The 19751-nt window shown below is 41.5% G+C and overlaps 1 pseudogene across 1 annotated transcript; it reads left to right on the top strand.

Annotated features, from left to right (window-relative positions):
- The first annotated feature begins 694 nt into the window (after nucleotides 1-694).
- Nucleotides 695-16498, top strand: LOC308633204 (atypical chemokine receptor 3-like; annotated as a pseudogene). The gene is made up of 4 exons: nucleotides 695-710; nucleotides 8534-8660; nucleotides 12521-12637; nucleotides 15381-16498. The product of its transcript is annotated as an atypical chemokine receptor 3-like (transcript).
- Nucleotides 16499-19751: the final 3253 nt, after the last annotated feature.

The following is a 19751-nucleotide window of genomic DNA, read 5'->3' as shown; positions in this document are numbered from 1 at the left end:
CTCTGCTTGCTGATATCCACAAACAACACAAAGAGGGGTGGGAATGTTAAACTTAACTTCAGAGTAAGTCAGAGAGAACTGGGAATCTTTTATTTACCACCATAATCACAAAAAGCAGAATTGCTTCCTTTAAGTTACACTCATAAATTATCAACTATTATGCCTTAGTGTATTGGTGCAAAGGTTGATGCTGAATAAGTTTCCGAAGGGCACGGGAACTTGTGATTTATACCTCACGTGTGGTCATGATGTACCTGCCTGTCACTTTACTTGAGTAGCTGCAGGGGGGTTGGGAAAAGGAGAGTTAATATGCCCACAGGGACACCAGGGTTTTCCCTCCCAGATGTCGCAAATGTTGTGATGCATTTGGCAAAGTAGCTGCTGAATTCAAAGACTCCTACACTTCCTTGGTCATTTACTTCATTTTCAATTTTCAGCTCCTGACCCAGTTATTTCCCTTTAGGAAAGAGAGAGAGAGAGAGAGAGAGAGAGAGAGAGAGAGAGAGAGAGAGAGAGGGAGAGAGCAAATAATAAAACATACACATTTTTAGGCACAGGAGATTATTTCTGTCCTCTGAAAGGCAAATCAGCAATGCAGAAACCTCCGGGCATGTGCACCGTCATTCATTTTGCTCATAAGCAATGGCATATTTATTCCTTTCCATAGCAGCAAGTGGAAATTAACTCTTGGAACATGGACAAGGGATTATGTAAGTCTATTTTCCCCCACCAAGTCCATTGTTCATTGTTTATTCAGACTCTTAAGCCAAGGACTCATTATTCATCCTGCAGGTAGGCTGACCCTTAGGTGTGCAACTCTTTCAAAGTAAGAACCATGTCTCTGCAAAGTGGGGGAATATTAATATAAACAGCCATTGTCGCCAGCTCTAGCATCACATTTTTCAGGAGGGTAAAAAAAAAAGTTAAGCAAAGTCAAGAGTAAAATGATATGCCAGGGAGCTGGAGAATAACAAAGAAGCCTTATCCAAGCACAAAAGGTCCTCCAAATAAATAAAAATGCTACAGAAAAATCTAGTAAAAATAATTGACAAAAGAACGGATGGAGCACTGCAGGAGAAAAAGTATAGAAGTAATTAACAAACATATTAAAAACTGATCATCTCACCGGTAATCCGAAAATAAATATTAAAAAACCCACAACATAAGAACCAGTATGCACTTATACGATTGACAAATTGAGGTATCTAATACTTTCATGTGTTTGTGAACATGAAGAATAACTGAGGACTCTCATGGTTACTGGTGGGGATGTGAACTTCATTTTGAGAGAGAAAAAAAATTGACATTCCCCATTAGAGTTGGTGATATATACCTTAAGACACAGCTCTGGGTACGTACCCTAGAGAAATGTCTGAATTTTGTACCAGGACACAGTTAAAAAGAAGTCAGTCCCAGCATTGTACTTGACCCCACCTAACAATCACCAAAAATGCAACACAATCAAAGCAACATGTGCACACATAGGCTCACATCCTGGGGCCTTACACAGTAGTGAAAATGAGTTAGAACTGTTTGAAATCATACAGATGAGTTCAAGGCTTATATCACAACTATTTAGTAACTGGCATAACATTAAATTGCACAAACAGAGAAATACACCAGATATTAACAATTCATACAAACCTGCTGGAAGAATATCAACAAGAATTGGGTAAATGTCAGGAACATTCTATTTTCCAAGGGAGAAAAAAAATAATTACCTTTACATATGATCTTTCTCTTCAATGAAATTTAAGATGATTCAAAATCAAAGCTTATTTATTTAGGGAAACGTAATGAAGATCAAAATCAAAAATAAAAGCAAGGAAATAGTTCAACCAAAAGCACAGAATAAGGGGTCACATAGAAGAGAGTCAATGGGTTATCAGTAAGAGTTAAAAGACAAGTATCATATGATATGTGTGGACACAGGGCACGCTAGGGAACTTTTTCTTACTGTCACAAAATACCTGATAGTTAACTCAGAAAGAGAAAGGTTTATTGTAGCTCATGATTTAAATGTTCCCGTACATGGATGATGGGTCTAGCTGCTTTTGAGCCATTGGTGAGGTTTCAATCATGGTGAGGATCACGGGGAGGAACATGTTGTTCAAGGGGGAGATAGAACTTAGCTGCAGCCCCACAGAGCCCTTCACAGACATGCAACCAATGACCTACTCTCTTCCACTAGGCCCCACATCTTTTTTTTTATTATAGCATTACAGGTATACATAATGAATGGGTTTATTTTGACAAAATCACACATCCATGCAGCTTAATTTCAATCCCTGTTTCCTCCCCTCCCTCCAAAACTCCCTCCTCCTATTCTCCTTCCTCAACTTCTCTTCTTTACCCTCATTTACTTATTGAATTTTGATTGGTGCTATATATATATATATATATATATATATATATATATATATATATATATATATATGGTGAAATTCACTGGGGTATATCCATAAATGCATATAACAGGATTTTGTTAATTTCTTCCATTTTTCTCTCCCTTTCCCATCCTTCTCCTTCCCCCTTTTAATCTCCTTCTATTCCACTGACCTTCCCTGTGTCTTTGTGATATAAAATCTCCTTTGTCTGCCTTCTTTTCTTTATTTTGCTATAACTTCCACATATGAGAGAAAATAGTTCATCCTTGCTTTTCTGAGTTTGGCTTATTTCACTTAGCACGACGTTCTGTTTCCATATATTTATCAGTAAATATCATAATTTCATTCTTCTTTATGGCTGAGTAAAACTCCACTGTGTATATATACCATGATTTCTTGATCCATTGATCTATTGACAGGTATCTGGGCTCATTCTATAATTTGGCTATTATGAATTGTGCTGCCATAAACATTGATTATATTATTGACTGTATTGCTATAGTATGCTGATTTTAGTTCTTTTGGAAAAATACTAAGGAGTGGGATACCTGGTTCATAGGGTGGTTCCAATTCTAGTTTTTTTTTTTAACTGCATACTGCTTTACAGAGTGGTTGTAGTAATTCACTGTCCCAACAATAATGTGTGAGTGTGTATTTTCCCCCCATCTTCCCAGCATTTATTATTGTTTGTGTTCCTGATAGTTGCCATTTTGACTGGAGTGAGGTAAAACCTTCGTGTTGTTTTAATTTGCATATCCCTTATTGCTAGAGATATTTTCATATATTTGCTGGCGATTTGTGTTTCTTCTTTTGAGAAATGTCTGTTTAGTTATTTTGCCCATGTATCAATTGGGTGATTTATTTATTATTTATTTGGGTGTTAAACTTTTTGAGTTCTTTATATATGCTGGATATTAATTCCCTGTCAAGGGATTAGCCCACCAAGATTTTCTCCCACTCTACAGGCTTTCTCTTCATGCTTTTAGTCATTTCCTTTGCTACTCAGAAGCTTTTAAATTTGATAGCATTCTACTTATTGATTCTTGGTTTTATGTATTTATGGAGTGGATGACTGTACCACGATGTTAGTGTGTTGATCCTATGCTTTCTTCTAGCAATCCCAACGTTGCTGGTGTAATTCCGAAGTCTTTGATCCACTTGAAGGTGGGTTGTGTTCAAGGTCAGAGGTATGAATCTAATTTAATTCTTCTACATATTGATGTTCAGTTTTCCTAGCACCATTTGTTTAATAGGCTATATATCTTTTCCAGTGTATTATCTTGGCAACTTTATCAAGTATTAGGTGGTTGGAAACATTTGGCTTTATCTTTGTATTTTCTATTCTATTCCATCGTTCATCATGTTTGTTTATTTATTTTTTCTTCTTTTTCTTTTCCTTCTTTTTTCATCATGTTTATTTTAATGCCAATACTATCCTGCTTGTGTTTCCATGACTCTGTAGTATAACTGACATTGGGGGTTATGATGCGTCCTGCATTGCTCTTCTTGCTCAGAATTGCTTTGGCTATTCTGGGTCTCTTAGTCTTCCAGAAAATTTAAGGACAGTGTTTTCTTGTTCTGTGATGAATGTCAATGGTATTTTGATGGGAATTGCCTTAAATATGTATATTTATTTTGTAGTAGGGCCATTTTGACAATATTAATTGTGCCTATCCAAAAACATGGGAGGTCTTTCCAACTTCTTAGGTATACTTCAATTTCTTTCTTCAGTGTTCTACAACGTTCATTGTTATGGCTTTAACTTCCTTGGTTAAAGTAATTCCCAAATATTTTATGATTTTTTAAAATGGTATTGTGAAACAAATAACTTTCCTGATTTCTTTCTGTGTGGAATAACTGTTGGAATATAGGAAAGCTATTGATTTATGAGTAGTGAGTGACCTTGTATCCTGCTACTTCGCTAAATTCATTTACCAGTTCTATAAGTCTTCAAGTGGAATATATTTGGTTCTTAGATATAGTACCATAACACCAGCAAACAGAAATGGTTTGACTTGTTCTTTCCCTATGTTCATCCTTTTAATTTTCTTCTCTTGACTGATTGCTCTGGCTAGAGTTTTAAGAACTATATTATATAGATGTTATGAGAGTGGACTTCCATATCTTGTTCCTGATTTTAGAGGAAATGCTTTCTGATTTTCTCCATTAAGTATGATGCTGCCTTTGGGTTTGTTATATAAAGCCTTTTATAATGTTGAGGTAAGTTCCTTCTTTCTGTAGTTTTTCATATGAATAGGTGCTGGATTTTACCAAAGGCATTTTCTGCATCTATTGAGATGATCATATGGTCCTTTTTTCTATTTAAGTGATGAATCATGTGTATTGATTTGTATATATTGAACTAAATTTGCTCTCCTGGGATGAAGCTCACGTGATATGTTTTTGAATGTGATTTTGGTAATAGTTTATTGAGGATTTTTGCATCTGTGTACATCAAGAATATTGGTCTGTAGTTTTCTTTCTTGATGTGTCTTTGTCTGGTTTTGGTATCAGGGTTATACTGGATTCATAGAATGCATTTTGGGGTGTTCCTTCCCTTTCAATTTCATGGAATAATTTAAGAATAACTTGTGTTAGTTCTTATTTAGACATCTGGTAGATCTCACCTGAGAATCTATCTGGTCTCAAGCTTTGTTGTTATTGTTGCAGGAAGACTTTTAACTGTTGTTTCAGTTTCATTATGTAATATCAGATTGTTTATGTTTTCTGTGTCTTCATGGCTCAATTTGGGCAGGTTGTTCTTCTAGAATTTTGTCAAAACCCTATATGTTAGCAACAGATGTACCGATTTAGGATAAATGTCGGGTGTCACCTTGACATCTATAACATTAATTAATACCTACATAGGATGAGTGGGGCCAGCATTTAACAACAGTATTAACAATTTAAAAAACTGTGAACTAGATCAGTCTTTAGACAGAAGGTGTTTACTATGCTGCCCACTCTATTAGTAATCAGAACATGAAAAGGGTAGGAATTACATAAACTATACAATTCTATTATTTAGAAGGATTTGTTTCTTACTTGAAGGAAAAATAGGGTAGAAAGATAAGAGCAAGTTTGAATTAGTTAAAAATGTGAACATAGGAGAGGCATAAGGTAGGTAGCAGATGTCGGCTACAGAGGAGTAATAAGAAATTGAAAGTATTTTAAAATGAAAAAGAGGAAGAGGGAATGGGAAAATTTGGTTGTTAGTGGGAGAAGAGAGAGAGATGAGGTAATAAGAGGGATAAATATTAAGGTGTGAACAAACAAGCAAATGTAAGATCAAAACAAGTCAAACCCACCTGTATTATACCCAACCTATAATTATTACCCACCAATGTCAAATCAAGGCTAAATAATAAACAGATGCAGAGGAAATCAGTTGAAGTGAAAATAAAATTATATATACATATAATTGTATATATATGCATATGTGTGTGTCTATATATATATGTATGTGTATATATGTATCTGTGTGTGTGTGTGTATACACACAAAATCTCCCAGAATGGAAAATAAATAATAAATAACAAGTAAAAAATAACAAAATACAATGAATTGACATTTGAAAGCTTAACATTTTATAAAAGAAGAGTAAAAAAAAAGAAGCGCATATGTTTTAAAGAGTGAGATGGAGATGAGACAAACAAAAGAAAATCTTAATGAGAAACAAAGGGCTTGTTTCTGCTGAGGTGGTCTGAACTGTGGGCAGGGTTGGATTTTAATTCTTTTCTTTTTAAAATTTATTTACTTTAATGAGGTTTATATGGCAGCAGAATGCATTTTCATTCATTGTACACCATTGCAGCACAACTTCTCATTTCTCTGGCTGTACATGATGCAGTGTCATACCATATGTGTAGTCATACATGTACCCAGGGTAATAATGCTAAGCAAAGTAAGCCAATCCCCAAAAAACAAAGGCTGAATGTGCTCTCTGTTATGTGGATGCTGATCCATAAAGGGGGGTGGGTGCATGGGAAAAGTGGAATGAGGTGGGTTGTCATTCTTTATTCTTGGCTTGATAGCCCTTGGGTGGAGGGCTAGGGACTGTTAATTCTGGCATCTATGTGTTCCTGACCTAGCTGCCAATCGCCATGGCTCTGAGGCACAGCTGGGTGTAGTAGCTCTCAGCATTCTCTCTCCAGGTGCAGAGTGTGATAGACTGGTGGGTACTGGCAAATCCCTGATTCCTATGGTGGAGGTGGTGCAGAGATCTAGAGTGGAAGTGGTTGGGGTTTAGTCTGGGCTGAACTCCGGAACTCTCTTTGTGGGGATTTGATCTACACACTCTCTGCAGGGCATCTGGATCTCTGGGGCCTTTAAAATCCACTTTTAGGGAGCAGGAACTAACCCTCCATGGGGTTCACTGCTGTGAATGTGCATTATCCATTATCTACCCTGGCACATGGACAATCCTGTGTGGCCACCCCAGGCATCCTTCCAGTAGGTCTTCACATTCTCTTGTTCATACTGATTCTTCTCATTTTTCTTGCATACTTTATATCTCATCTCTTCATATTTAAAAAAAATTGTCACTTGATTTGACTATCACTTGAGAACAACAAACTAGGAACTTGAGACTAACTTGTTTAATTGCTAGGAGGGCTATATAGTTAAGTAAAACAGTCCTCATTTAATGGACCTCATTTAATGCTATGTCAGTAGTCTAGGTTTCTTTTGTTGAAATTTTAATCAGGACAAGTTTATTTGCATATATTTCCTATAATTCTGCCAGTCTTATCTCTAAGCTTTACATGAAATAGAACAAGTATTGCCTTTGAAAAAAGTAAATACATCCACCCTTTTTGGTCTGGTGTCCAGAAACCTCTGTGCTACTCTTGATTTTGAAGTGTATCTCCTTCCTTTTCTTGCAGAAATACTCAGCAATAAGGCTTGCACAGGGCTTTGTGTGTGACAAGTCTGCCTGTGGCTCTACTATCTCATTTCTGCACATCACCTGCAGGTTACAGTCTGTGAAAGTAGTCTTCTCTGAGACTCCTACATAAGAACTCTGCCTGTTATTGTTTATTGGGTGCTGTGAGACTTATAACACTTATTTTCTCACAGCTTTAATGTTCTTGCTTGTGAGATTGGAGTGACAGTAGCCATTTCAAAGGACTGCTGGAAAAATAAGAGAGAGAATGCATGTGCAGGCCACTGCCTGTCTCCTGGCACAGGGTGAACACTCCAGAAATGTGCCCTATTCAAGATTACTGAGCACAGCACTGGGGCTCTTCCTGTATCCCAGGGCTTGTCAGCCAGGTTCCTAATCTAGTCTGCAGCACTTTCCAGCCACACCCAGACATATGCCATTGTGAAATGCCCACCCTTGCATCTAGGTGGGTGTGGTGTGGTGCTTGCTCCTTGCCCTTCTATCAAACATCTTCCAGTCTTGGTGCAGGCCATATTCCTCCAGGGTATATTCTCTGTCCTTACCACCCCAGGCAAAATGAGGTCCTCTTTGCTCTTAATCCCCGGCTTCCTGTGGGTCAGTGCTGCAGGAATTGTCCTAGTAAATTTTAGTCCTTTCTTGGGTTGTGGCTCCTTTGTTCACATTCTGATAACCACATACATTTTAAACTATTCAAATTAATTATTTTTAAAAAAACTTCTAAGTGCCAGATATTTCATACATGTAGGCATACATGACATGACACCAAGTTAAACAATTATGAACATTTTAAAGAATTATAGTTTTCCCCACAGCCTGTTGTTCTTCCAGCCCATTTTTTCTTTCTCTGTTTCAGAGCTTAGCCGACATTGGAGCTGCTCCTTCTCATCCATGTTTTGTATATTCTAGCACATATTCTCATTCCTGAGATTCTACACAATGGAATGTCATTTGGCTATATTTAAATGTATGCAAATATTTCTGTTCTTGGAGTGGTCACTCTCAAATATTTAGCACAAATAATTGACTTTACAGAGTCTAACATTAACGAACATATCCTGAACTGAACCTACATCCTTTTCGTGGTGCCATACCTCTGTAATCCCAGTGACTGAGAAGGCTGAGCTAGTTTCAGAGCATAGTGAGGCCATATCACAAAATAAAAATAATAATGTAACAATAAGTCACAAGGGGGACTCTTCCGTTCTCTTTCATATGGTAGCCCTTTGTTTTGTTTTTGTACCAGGGATTCAACACGCTGGAGTCTATCCACAGAGCGAGTACCCAGACCAAGCCGGCTGCAGTATCCATCGCAGGTCCACAGGGGTTGCAGCCAGCGCGGGAGACCGCGAAATTGCAGGCGGGCGGGCCTGGTGAGTTTGAAAATAGCCTTGCACCAGGGGGCGGGTCCAGCGCTAAGCCACTTCTCTCTGCTAATCCTCCTCAGGCAGGCGAGGAGGCTTCACCAGAAGGCAGGTGTGTGGGCAGGCGATCTTTCTTTTCAGCCTAAGGTGAGAGCAGCTACCAGTGCAGGTGGCATGGGCTGAGCTAAGCATTTTCCCCGACTTCTCTAGGCCATTTCTGAGGCCCAGGCCGCTGAACCTCAACCCATGTCACTGCCTGGCTGAGATCTTTCCCACCAAGTGGCAGCTGCTGGGTCCCTGCCCACGTGGGCACTCAGGACCCCAGCTCCTGGTGTTCTAGCTGTACCTGTTCCAGGACAAGGTATGTGGGAATGGGCATGGGCATGGACACAGGTACTGGGGGGGGGGGTGGGCACAAGCCTGGAGTGCCTCCTTGGTGGGCTTAGGTGTGCACAGACCAGGGTCCTTACCAGGGTGGCCTAGGGTGGGTGCAGGCTGGGCGGATTCTGAGTTCACGCTTGTGGGCAGAGAACCGGCATCTTGAACTTTATGAGCATGAATTTCTGGGTCACTGACTTTGTCCCGAGCCACTGTAGGCTTTTGGTAATTGTCAAAGCAGCACTTTGGTAAGTACAGAGAATTTCACAAAATAAATAAAAAGCACTGCTTTTCAATGTGAAATTGATAAACTCTTCTATTAAAGGTGAAGAGAAATGAAAACTGTAAGCCATGGATATTATATTCTCAGAGTAAAACACATATGAGCCATATCATTATGTAGAAATTGTAAACATGCTCTAAATTTAATGCCAAATATTTTGCTTGAATAGAATGTTGGAATTCCTATGTGGATTGTTATTGTTGGATGTTGCATAATATCACTGGCATACAATGTGGAGGCCAATTAATCTTGTGTGTAAGTACACACAGATATTTATGGTTCTTTTGAAGCCAGGCTGTGCAAGATGAATCAGAACTTGGCCAGCTGTGTGGTATGTAAGGGGGAAGGATGCTCGGTGAAGCTCTTCTCCACGGAAATCTCAGACTGAAAAATATTTCCTTACTAGTTCCTATTTTGTGATCCATGCCATGAACTCAAATAGAGGCATTCAGATGGTTGTGATAGATTGTCAGCTATGTTTGCAGCAAGAAAGGTTGTCATTCTGTTCTAATATGTTAATAAAATAGATCTACTGCTGCTGTGTTCATATAGAAAACACTGGTGGCTTATATATTTTTGGTGACGAAGATAAACATAACAAAGATAATCAAAATGAAGTAACTAGTTATATGACTTTCCATCATGCTAGGGGACAGGCAACAACTTGGGAAGCATGAGGAAAATGGGATTCTGTCCCCTGGGAATAGGTGACATTCAATGCCTCTGAATGAGCATCAAGAAGGGAAAATTCATCAAGGTTATCTCCTTAACTTAGCCAGATTTGGGAACTAAGTTTCAGCATCAAATAAATAATAAAAAGTGGGTGAAGTACTGAATGCCTGTAATCCCAGACTCTCTGGAGGCTGAAACAAGTTCCAGGCCAACCCCAGCAACTTAATGTGACCCTGTCTCAACATAAAATAAATGGGGATGTGGTTCAAACAAACAAAAAACAACAATATAAATAATACATTGGGCTAGACATGAGGAATAACTCATCCAGTCCCCTAGGCATTGAAAGGGATAAAAGTTCAAATCAACCAAAACAGTTTGTAGCTTTCATGATAGTAGGAAATTGGAGAGAATGATTTTTTTTTGTCAGCAGGAAGGCATGATTTTGAGGATCCTGCATTAGAATTCACTTGCTATAAATCATTATTCTAAGAGAAGAGGAGGGATAACTAATCCAAATCAAATAAGGTGTTCTGGAAAAGATGGTCCTAATATTGAAAAAGGACAACATAGCACAATGTGATGATATATAGATACAAGGCAATTCTGGCAAATAAAACAATGTGAATAAAAGGCACAAAAGCATAAAATGAGACAAAGAGTGACAGAAATTATAGGCAGTTGATTGTTGCAGTACAGAGATTAAGATAGGCAGTGTTAAAAGATGAAACTGAAAGGTATTGAGAATTATGCACAAAGAATTAACATAACTTTTGGCCATTAGGAGATTCCTGGTATTGCCAGAAGAGGAAAATTAAAGACAAACTGGCAGGATTATGAATGAACCCTCTTCATAAATACAGTTGGTTCTATGACTTATATTATGTGTGTGTATGTGTGTATAATCTAAATGTACAACTTTCCATAAGATAAGAGTAGAAAAATGTCTAATAGCATTTAAAAAAGACAGTTTCATGGAGAAACCTACCAAGTATTTAAGAAACAGATAATTCCAGTAATTTTTAAGTTTTTAAAGAGTATTTAAAAAGAAGTAAAACATCCATTTTTTTTCCAAAACAGATATTACAATGATTATAAATCCTGCCAGGATTGGATTATAAAAATCAGATCAGACAATAATGTTACATAGTGTGTATGGTAGGTGTCCCAAAATGATTTTTGAATGAGTTAAAATATTAACTTCAAGAAGGCTGAAATGAGATAACATAGTTGACTTCAAGCATTTGAAGGGTTTCCACATGGAAGACACTTGTTCTCTTTACTTCATTAGGTAGTATTAGGATCTTTAAGGGCTGGAGTTGTTCAGATTTAGACAAATACCTCATGAAGCACTGAACTTTCCTTGTTTCTTTTTGTAGCACTAGGGATGGAACCCAGGACCTTGAGCATGCTAGGCACGTAATCTATTACAGAGCTATATGCCCAGCCCCTTCTTGCTCTATAATAATTTAAAGCAGAATATGAACATATTGTAGGATGCTATAAAAATATTGTGGAATTGAGTTTTCAAATGACTTTTAGGCTGTAATCCTTATGGGATTTTATTATGGTTTGATCTCCATTGTCCTTCAAAAGTGTCATATACTGAAGGCTTGGTCCCAGCTGATGGCACTACTTCCAGGAGGTGGACCATGTAGGATGTAGGGCCTAGTTGAAGGAAGTGAAGTCATTGGGTTTGTGCCCTTGAAGGTTATACTTTTACCCAACTCCAACCCTTCCCTTTCTGTCTCTTTCCTGGCAGCCATGAAGTGAGCAGTTTGGTTCTACTACATTCTCTTTGACATGATATTCTGTCTTGCCACAAGCCCCAAACAACAGATCCAAGCCATCAAGGGCTGAAACCAGGCAGAAACAAATATTTTCTCCTTTTAAGGTGATTTTTCTCAGAAAATCTGATTAATATAGATTCTAAAGAATCACTTCAGAATTAGGAGAGGGGTGAAAGTAAAGGAATAGAAAAGCTAATCAAATAAATTTTTAATCCCCAATTTTTCATCTGTAATAATAGTTTTGACATTCTGGTATTTCTGCTACAATATAGAATCAATAAAGAGTCTTTCAGGGCTGGGGATGTGGCTCAAGCAGTAGCATGCTGGCCTGGCATGCACAGGGTGCTGGGTTCGATCCTCAGCACCACATACAAATAAAATAAAAATATTGTGTCCACCGTAAACTAAAAAATAAATATTAAATATCTCTCTCTCTCTCTCTCTCTCTCTCTCTCTCTCTCTCTCTCTCTCTCTCTTAAAAAAATTAAAAAAGAGTCTTTTACATTCAGATTTGATGAGGACAGACATAGCATGTGTGCTTGCTCTCTCTCATGCTCTTTCCTCCACTCTCTCTCTCTCTCCCTGTGCACACACACACTCACACATTGCTTGCTTCAACCTTGGGCAGTAACAGCTGTGTCTCTGCTCCACACCTTCCATGGTGGTGCCACTCCCAACCCCTTAGGGGAGAGAAGGGTGTGACTGCAGACTGGCACGCCTGTCCCATAAATCCTGTGAGACTCCAGGCCCAGAGGGCAGAGGCGGAAGCAACAGGGCTGGATCAGAGTCCCTGAGCCTTCCCATTGTCCAAGTCCACTCTGGCCTGGAAGATACTGGAGGTTGGCAGCTGCCAGGTGCAAGGGATGTGTCAGAATTGATTTGGGGGAGACTTGAGGGGCCTAGAAGAACACTGCTCAGCCCCAGGAGGAGGTTTCTCTTATTCTGTGTCCTTGCCCTTGTCTGGGACCATTCTCATTGGACTGCATCAGGGCCACAGTGTGCATGCCCTGGAGGGAAAGGGAGGGCAGGCCAGAAAAGCATCCCAGATGTGAGAGAGTGGCAAATGGGTTAAAATCCTAGTGCAGGCTATCAAAGGCTCAGGATCCTTCATTTCTTTGGGCTCTAGGATTTAGTGCTGTCCCTGCCAAGTACCCAGGCTGTGCCAGTAGGGCAGAGAATTGCCACAACCACCTCCAACAGAGCATTCTTGGGTTTCCATGCCTGTGGGGCTCCTCTACTTCTGGTGACTATGAGAGCAGATGAGATTTGGGGGTGAAATAGTGCCTTAAACTAAGTCAAACTGCAAATGTGTTCCATTTTAAGGAAATGGGAAGGAAGAAGCAGGGCTGCTGCCAGAGGCCTCTGTGCTGGAGCCATGTGAAAGAGCAGAGGCAGCATCCATCTGGGTTCACAGGTGCAGGGTGAGGGTCTATGCAGACACTTTGTGTCCTAGGGGAGGTGTCAGGAGTATCTTCAGGGCAGCTTGGGGCTGGCTGGATAAACCGAGGCCAGTCTGGGAGGCCAGGAGCCCATCTTCTGGCATCACCCTGTACAGCCTTGTTAGGCAGATATCCTTTTGGAATCCTTGAAGCTGTCTTAGGACAGGACATCTGCTGATGAGGGTTTGTATGTCTTTATTCCATGTTTCCCCCTGTGAGTGGCCTCCTGTGCCTGAATGTCAGCTTCCAAACACTGGGGGTCACTGGAATGTGGGGACTTCCTGGCTGCTGGGCCGGTGACCCATTGTAGAGCAGAGGGTATATCACTACCCTGGGATGCTCAGGCCTTCTATCTGCACATGGAGCCTGGGTTGGACCACCAGGAGGGGATCCTACAACCACCTCTATACCCTACCTCCCACAGAGGGAGCTGCCAGGCCTCCCACAGTCTTCCTGGTTGGGATTCAGGAGTGGGCCACCTGTTAAGTTTTGAGGCTGTGGAGGTAGGCAGCAGGTGTCCTCCATAGTTAGGGACTCTGTTCCATGCTTTCATAAGGAGGGCCTGATTCAGCTCCATGTCCTCTGTGGGCTCCTGGGCCCTCTTTAGGGGTGAATGTTATGCAACAGTAAAAGCCAGTTTCCCAAGTGGAGAAGAGCCAAGATGAGGATTTGCATTTCTGCTAAAGAGGAGAAGCTGATTGCTTCTCCTGGACAGTTGCAGGTGACAGGTCATTGAGTAATATGTATGCCCCTACATATTTGGGGATAGGCCCTTTGTCCCTAAGGTAATGCTGAGGGGGGTGAAGCTGTCCTAGTGCAGCAGACACAGTCAGGATAACCAATACATCTTATGTTGGACAATATTGGGTGGAGGAGCCATAATTCCAAGCTTGGAATGTTCCTGCTTTGGTTTATGAAACAGTTGGCAAGGCCACCTGGCACACATTGACTCTTGTCCTGGATCCTGCAGAATTTGCTATGGGTAACATGGAGTCACTTTGAGTAACCCATGGTAGCCTGAATCTTGGCTAGTCACCACCTGTGGCAAGTGACAGAACTGCCACCTACATAGAGGGGACAAGTCAAGTCTGGTGTCCCTGTCTATCACTCCCCACAGCATGCAGTGAGGTTTGAGGGGGTACCACATCCTGGAAGGACTTCAGGGTTTCAAGGTACACAAGGACACTCGAGGACAGCTCCTGGAAGCTCTCACAGAATCTGAGGAAAGTCACTCTAGAACTGACGCTACCTTTGGCCGAACCCTTGCTGGCTATGAGAAGCTGACCATGGAGCTTGCTGGCTGTGAGGAGCTGACCATGGAGCTTTCTGGCCTAAGGTAGGGTTAGCAGGTAGAAGCTGGCAAATCATCATCCCTCCAAAAAGGCAGTAGGCAGTGACCTCTGTGCTTTGGGTCTAGGCACACATTGTTCCTGAAGCAGTTGAATAAAGAATGAAATGGAAAACTATGCAAAGGCCAGGGCCTAAGGCAGCTGGTTGGTTGCCCCAAGCTGATGTGGCACAGCCAGCCTCCAGCCTGTGGTTTTGTAGTGCATTTAGGCTATGGGGCATCGCACACATGCTGGCCAAGCTCCAAGTGGCCTCATGGGTTAAGTGAAGTTGCTAATGATCTAGGTTTGCACATGAGTTTTCCAGAAAGGTTATAAGTGCTAAGTCATGTTTTAAATGCAAATTGTGTTGAGCATTTTAAATACTCTCATCCAGACACTGAAGTGGCATGCTTATAATTTAGCTTTCCAGGGGTAGACCAACCTGCCATTCTTGGAGGAATCACCATTCCCTGTTGAGAAGGAGCAGGCCTCCATCACTGCTGTGGCCAGGCTCAGCAGCCTGATGTTTCTTTGGCCCTGTACCATGTTGATTTCACACTCTGGGCACAGCCAGGCTGATGGTGTCTGGAGAAGACAGCCAATGAAAGATAGAAAACCAACATTGTGTCTGTCTTTGGACAATGTGTCAATGAGACTCTGGCTGTTTGTTTATGTGACACAGTTCTCTTGTGATTGATTTCTTTTCTCCTTTCTTTGTGAGACACCTCAGAACTTGGGCAAAATTGCTGGGCCTTATTAGGACCCCAGAAAAGTGTTTTGACTGGAAATCAAGGTTTCCTGATGAGTGATTTCTCTCCCATCTCTCTGGGTTGCTGTAGGTCCTTCTCACTCCCCCTACCATGGACTACACAGAGCCAGGAAATTTTGACTACACAGAGCCAGGAAATTTCTCTGACATCAGCTGGCCATGCAACAGCAGCCACTGCATCCTGATCGACACAGTGCAGTACCCCACCATGCCCCACAAAGCATCCTGCTCTACACACTTTCCTTCATTTACATTTTCATCTTCGTGATCGGCATGATTGCCAACTCTGCGGTGGTCTGGGTGAACATCCAGGCCAAGACCACAGGCTATGACACCCACTGCTACATCTTGAAACTTGCCTTCATGGACCTGTGGGTGGTCATCACCATCCCCATCTGGGTAGTCAGCCTGGTGCAGGACAACCAGTGGCACATGGGCGAGCTTACCTGCAAGGTCACGCACTTCATCTTCTCTGTCAACCTCTTTGGCAGCATCTTCTTCCTCACGTGCATGAGCATCGACCGCTACCGCTCCGTCACCTACTTCACCAGCACCTCCAGCCGCAGGAAGAAGATGGTGCACCACATCGTGTGTGTTCTGGTGTGGCTGCTGGCCTTGAGCATGTCTCTGCCCGACACCTACTACCTGAATACCGTGGTGTCTGCTTCCAACAACGAGACCTTCTGCTGGTCGTTCTACCCTGATCACAGCATCAAGGAGTGGCTGATCGGCATGGAGCTTGTCTCTATTGTCTTGGGCTTCATTGTCCCCTTCTCCGTCATCACTGTCTTCTACTTCCTGCTCTCCAGGGCCATCTCAGCCTCTGGTGATCAGGAGAATCAGAGTATCCATAAGATCATCTTTTCCTATGTGGTGGTCTTCTTTGTGTGCTGGCTCCCCTACCACGTGGCAGCGCTGCTGGACATCTTCTCCATCCTGCACTACCTCCCCTTTACCTGCCAGCTGGAGAACATGCTTTTCACAGCACTACATGTCACACAGTGCCTGTCCCTGGTGCACTGCTGCGCCAATACTGTGCTCTACAGCTTCATCAACTACAAGTACAGGTACAAGCTGATGAAGGCCTTTACCTTACAGTATTCTGCCCAAACAGACCTCACCCAGATCACTAACACCTCCAGAATGTCAGAGACAGAGTACTTGGTGCTGGAGCAAAACTCCAAATGACCTGCTGTGCAGAGGCCACGTCATGGAGCTTGTGAACATGGCTTATGGTCTTCATAAGAGAGCAAGGGAGCTTTGGATCTTGATGCCCAAGTGACCTGAAGAGGAGAAGGCGTGACATTGTGCATCTTCCTCTCGGTCCAGTGCTGTCTGTCAAAGTTAGCTTCAGGAAACACTTGACTGGACATCTATAAAATAGAACCTTCTGCTCTTCCTGAAATTTTTATATGTTGCATTGTATTTAAGTCTTCATTTTCTCACTATTTGCATAGTGCATAAAAAGTATTGGAAAGTTAAATGTATTTTAAATATTGCATGGGAGGTATAATCCTGACATACTCAGATTGTTGTAGTTTTAAGATTAGTTTGACTTTAGTTTTCACTAATTTTGTCATTTTTAACTAATTTAAAATTATGTATTTATATACATGTATATGCATATATATAAATGTATACCATTCTTCACTGAAATGTTTTCTTTATAAAAGTTTTATATCTCTGTGGTGGATTGTATTTGCACAGGATATGGAACAAAAATGGCTTCATAATGCTGTTTGGGATGTTAATAGTTTTGCAGAGTTACATTTAAAACAAAAGCAGACTGTTACAGGCTACAAACCTGTGCATACAATGAACAGAGTTCTCTTCATCTGTAAGTTATTTCTTTAATAAAGAACTTTGTTTCCTAAAAGTTCATTCCTGAAAGTGTGCAAGTGTGCCCAGCATTGAGGTAGCATTCATGATGTTGCTATGTGGACACACCTGGCACACACAGTCAAGCTGAGTAAGAATAAAGAGAGAACTGCCACAGAGCAAACTGGAGGGTTAGTGTGGGTGAGTGGCATGGAAGGCACAGCATTCAAAGTGCTGAGTGTGTTTTAGAAGCTCTTCAGGTGATGGTGAGTTGGGGAGGGAGGTGGTCGGCAGTGAGATGTCTGGAGGCAGAAATGCAGGAAATGTGAGCCTGCATTGGCCAGGGCTCCTCTGCTCCCAGCACCAGTGTGACAACCCTCACGCAACCCCTGATGAGGGTTGAAGGCAGTGCTGCTTTCACATTCTTAGCAGACCTAAGAAAAAGCTGCACAGGAAATGCATATTTTCAATGTACTATAGACCAACTAATTACATTTTTCCCCTGTCATCTGCACCAGATATGTCCCAAGATCCCCTGAAACCTGGAAAGTACCTGACTCATTATGTATATTTTATGTATTTACTACACATTCTCCTAGACATACACATCTACAGTGCAGTTTAATTTATAAAGTATACACAGAGATCAACAATTATGAAAATTAGAATGACTATATTATTTTCTGTAATAAAAGTTATTTAAAACTTAGGAATTATGTATTTCTAGAGTATCCCATTTAGCATTTTTGAGGGCTGCAAGTAACTGAACTGCAGAAAGTGAGCCTGTAACTAAGGGAAGGCTATTGACTGTGCTTGAGGCAGTAACCAAACTCTGGCTTCTGCATTTCCACATGAACCTTCACTGGGAGGACTCCTTGGAGGAGCACTTTCAGAGCCACAGGAGCCACAGACTTCTACAGACCTGGCTTTTGGGTAGGAGCTCAGGGAAGTGTCCTTCCCATCTTAGCACAGGTGAGGCCATCCACAGGTGGGTCTTCTTGAGATCCAGGGCTACTGCCCTTTTGGAATGTCCCTGAACATATGGGCTCACCCAGACTCACAGCCCAGGGGTCCCTGGGGGCTACAGATAGCACCACTTGCAAAGGCTGCACAGTCTGAGTTCCGAGGCCAGGCAGTGTGGCATGCTGACTCCAATACGCTTGACACATGTCTGGAGGTGCATGCACACTGTCATGAATGCTGTAATAATAGCAGATCAATAAGTGAAAATGCAAGAGAAAGGAAAAATAACACAAGGAGCATACAAACTTGGGGAAAATCATGAAAATGTTTATTACCATGAAAATGGAGCCATGTTTGCCCTGAGGCTTCTAGAGGTCAAGTAGAAACAGAAAACTCCCAACCAGTGAATTGAGGAGAATGGAGAACAGAAAAGCTGAACTTAAGTTGAGTGTTCAGGCCCTTCCCATTCAGTGTGGACCCCTCCTAGCCCAGGAGTTCAGGCATATAGATGCATAGTGCTGGGTTCAGGTGGGGTTCCTTATCCATTCACAGAAGTCTCCTGTGCCACCCAACTTTAGTGACTCCTATTGCCCTTCCTAAGTGGGACCATGGACTACTTTCTTACCACTGTGTAGAGCCGGGTGACCACTCGGTTGCTCACACCCACTCTGAGGTGCAGAGCAGTTAGGAGGTTTGTGGAGAGCAGGCTGTGCTGGCTCCAAGCCATTGCACACTATGCAGAAGAGCACTGCCCAGACCTGAGCTACCCTGTTTTATAAAGCAGCAGATTTCCCTGGGCTACACACTTCTGAATGCAAGTGATGAGGCAGAATGACTTATGCCTTGACAGACCAAGTGGATAACCACCACTGGGCATACAGAACTTACTGGAAAGAATTAACCCAACTGGGCACAATGGTGCATGTCTGTAATCCTAGCCTCACAGGAAGCTGAAGCAGGAGGATCACTGGTTTCAGGCCAGCCTAGGCAACTTAATGAGTTCCTGTCTCAAAATAGAAAATAAAACTCTGACAGGTAGCTCAGTGGAAACATGTCATGCTATGAGGTTCAATCCCCAGAAACACACACAAAGAAATAAGAAAGAAGGCAACGACCCAGCTGTGCAGCAGCAGCATAAGGCACAAATGGATACATAAGTGAATCAGGTTAGTAAAAAATTACTCCCTGTGCATTCACTAAATTAAAACAGAGACACATGGACTCCTGGGAACATCAGAACCTCATCCAGGAAACCAGGACCATGAGCTTACCAGACACTGCAGACTCATCACTGGAACACCAGGAGAGGCACCTGGGACTGTGGCAGTGATATTTCCTTCTTCATCTTGTGTTTTAGTAATCTGACTTTTTTCTCGTTTTCCCTTCATTAGCATGGGCAGAGGTTTATCTGTTTTATTTTTCAAAGAACATTTTTTTTTCTTGTCATTTATTTCACTTGCTACTTTTGTTTGAATTTCATTGGTTTCAGCTCTGATTTTATTTATTTCCTGTCTTTACTGCTTTTAGTGTTGACTTGTTCTCTTTCTAGGGCTTTGACATGTAGTGTTAGAGATTTTGATATGTTGTAAAAGTGTTCCATTTACCTCTAAGAATTTTTTTTTGTATTTCACCCTTAATTTCTTCAACTGTCTATTCATCA

The sequence above is a fragment of the Spermophilus citellus genome, assembly GCF_964194105.1.
Source record: "Spermophilus citellus genome assembly, chromosome: 14".
NCBI classification, from domain to species: domain Eukaryota; kingdom Metazoa; phylum Chordata; class Mammalia; order Rodentia; family Sciuridae; genus Spermophilus; species Spermophilus citellus.
The sequence above is the reverse complement of the archived record's forward strand: the minus strand, read 5'-3'. Positions and strand labels throughout refer to the sequence as shown.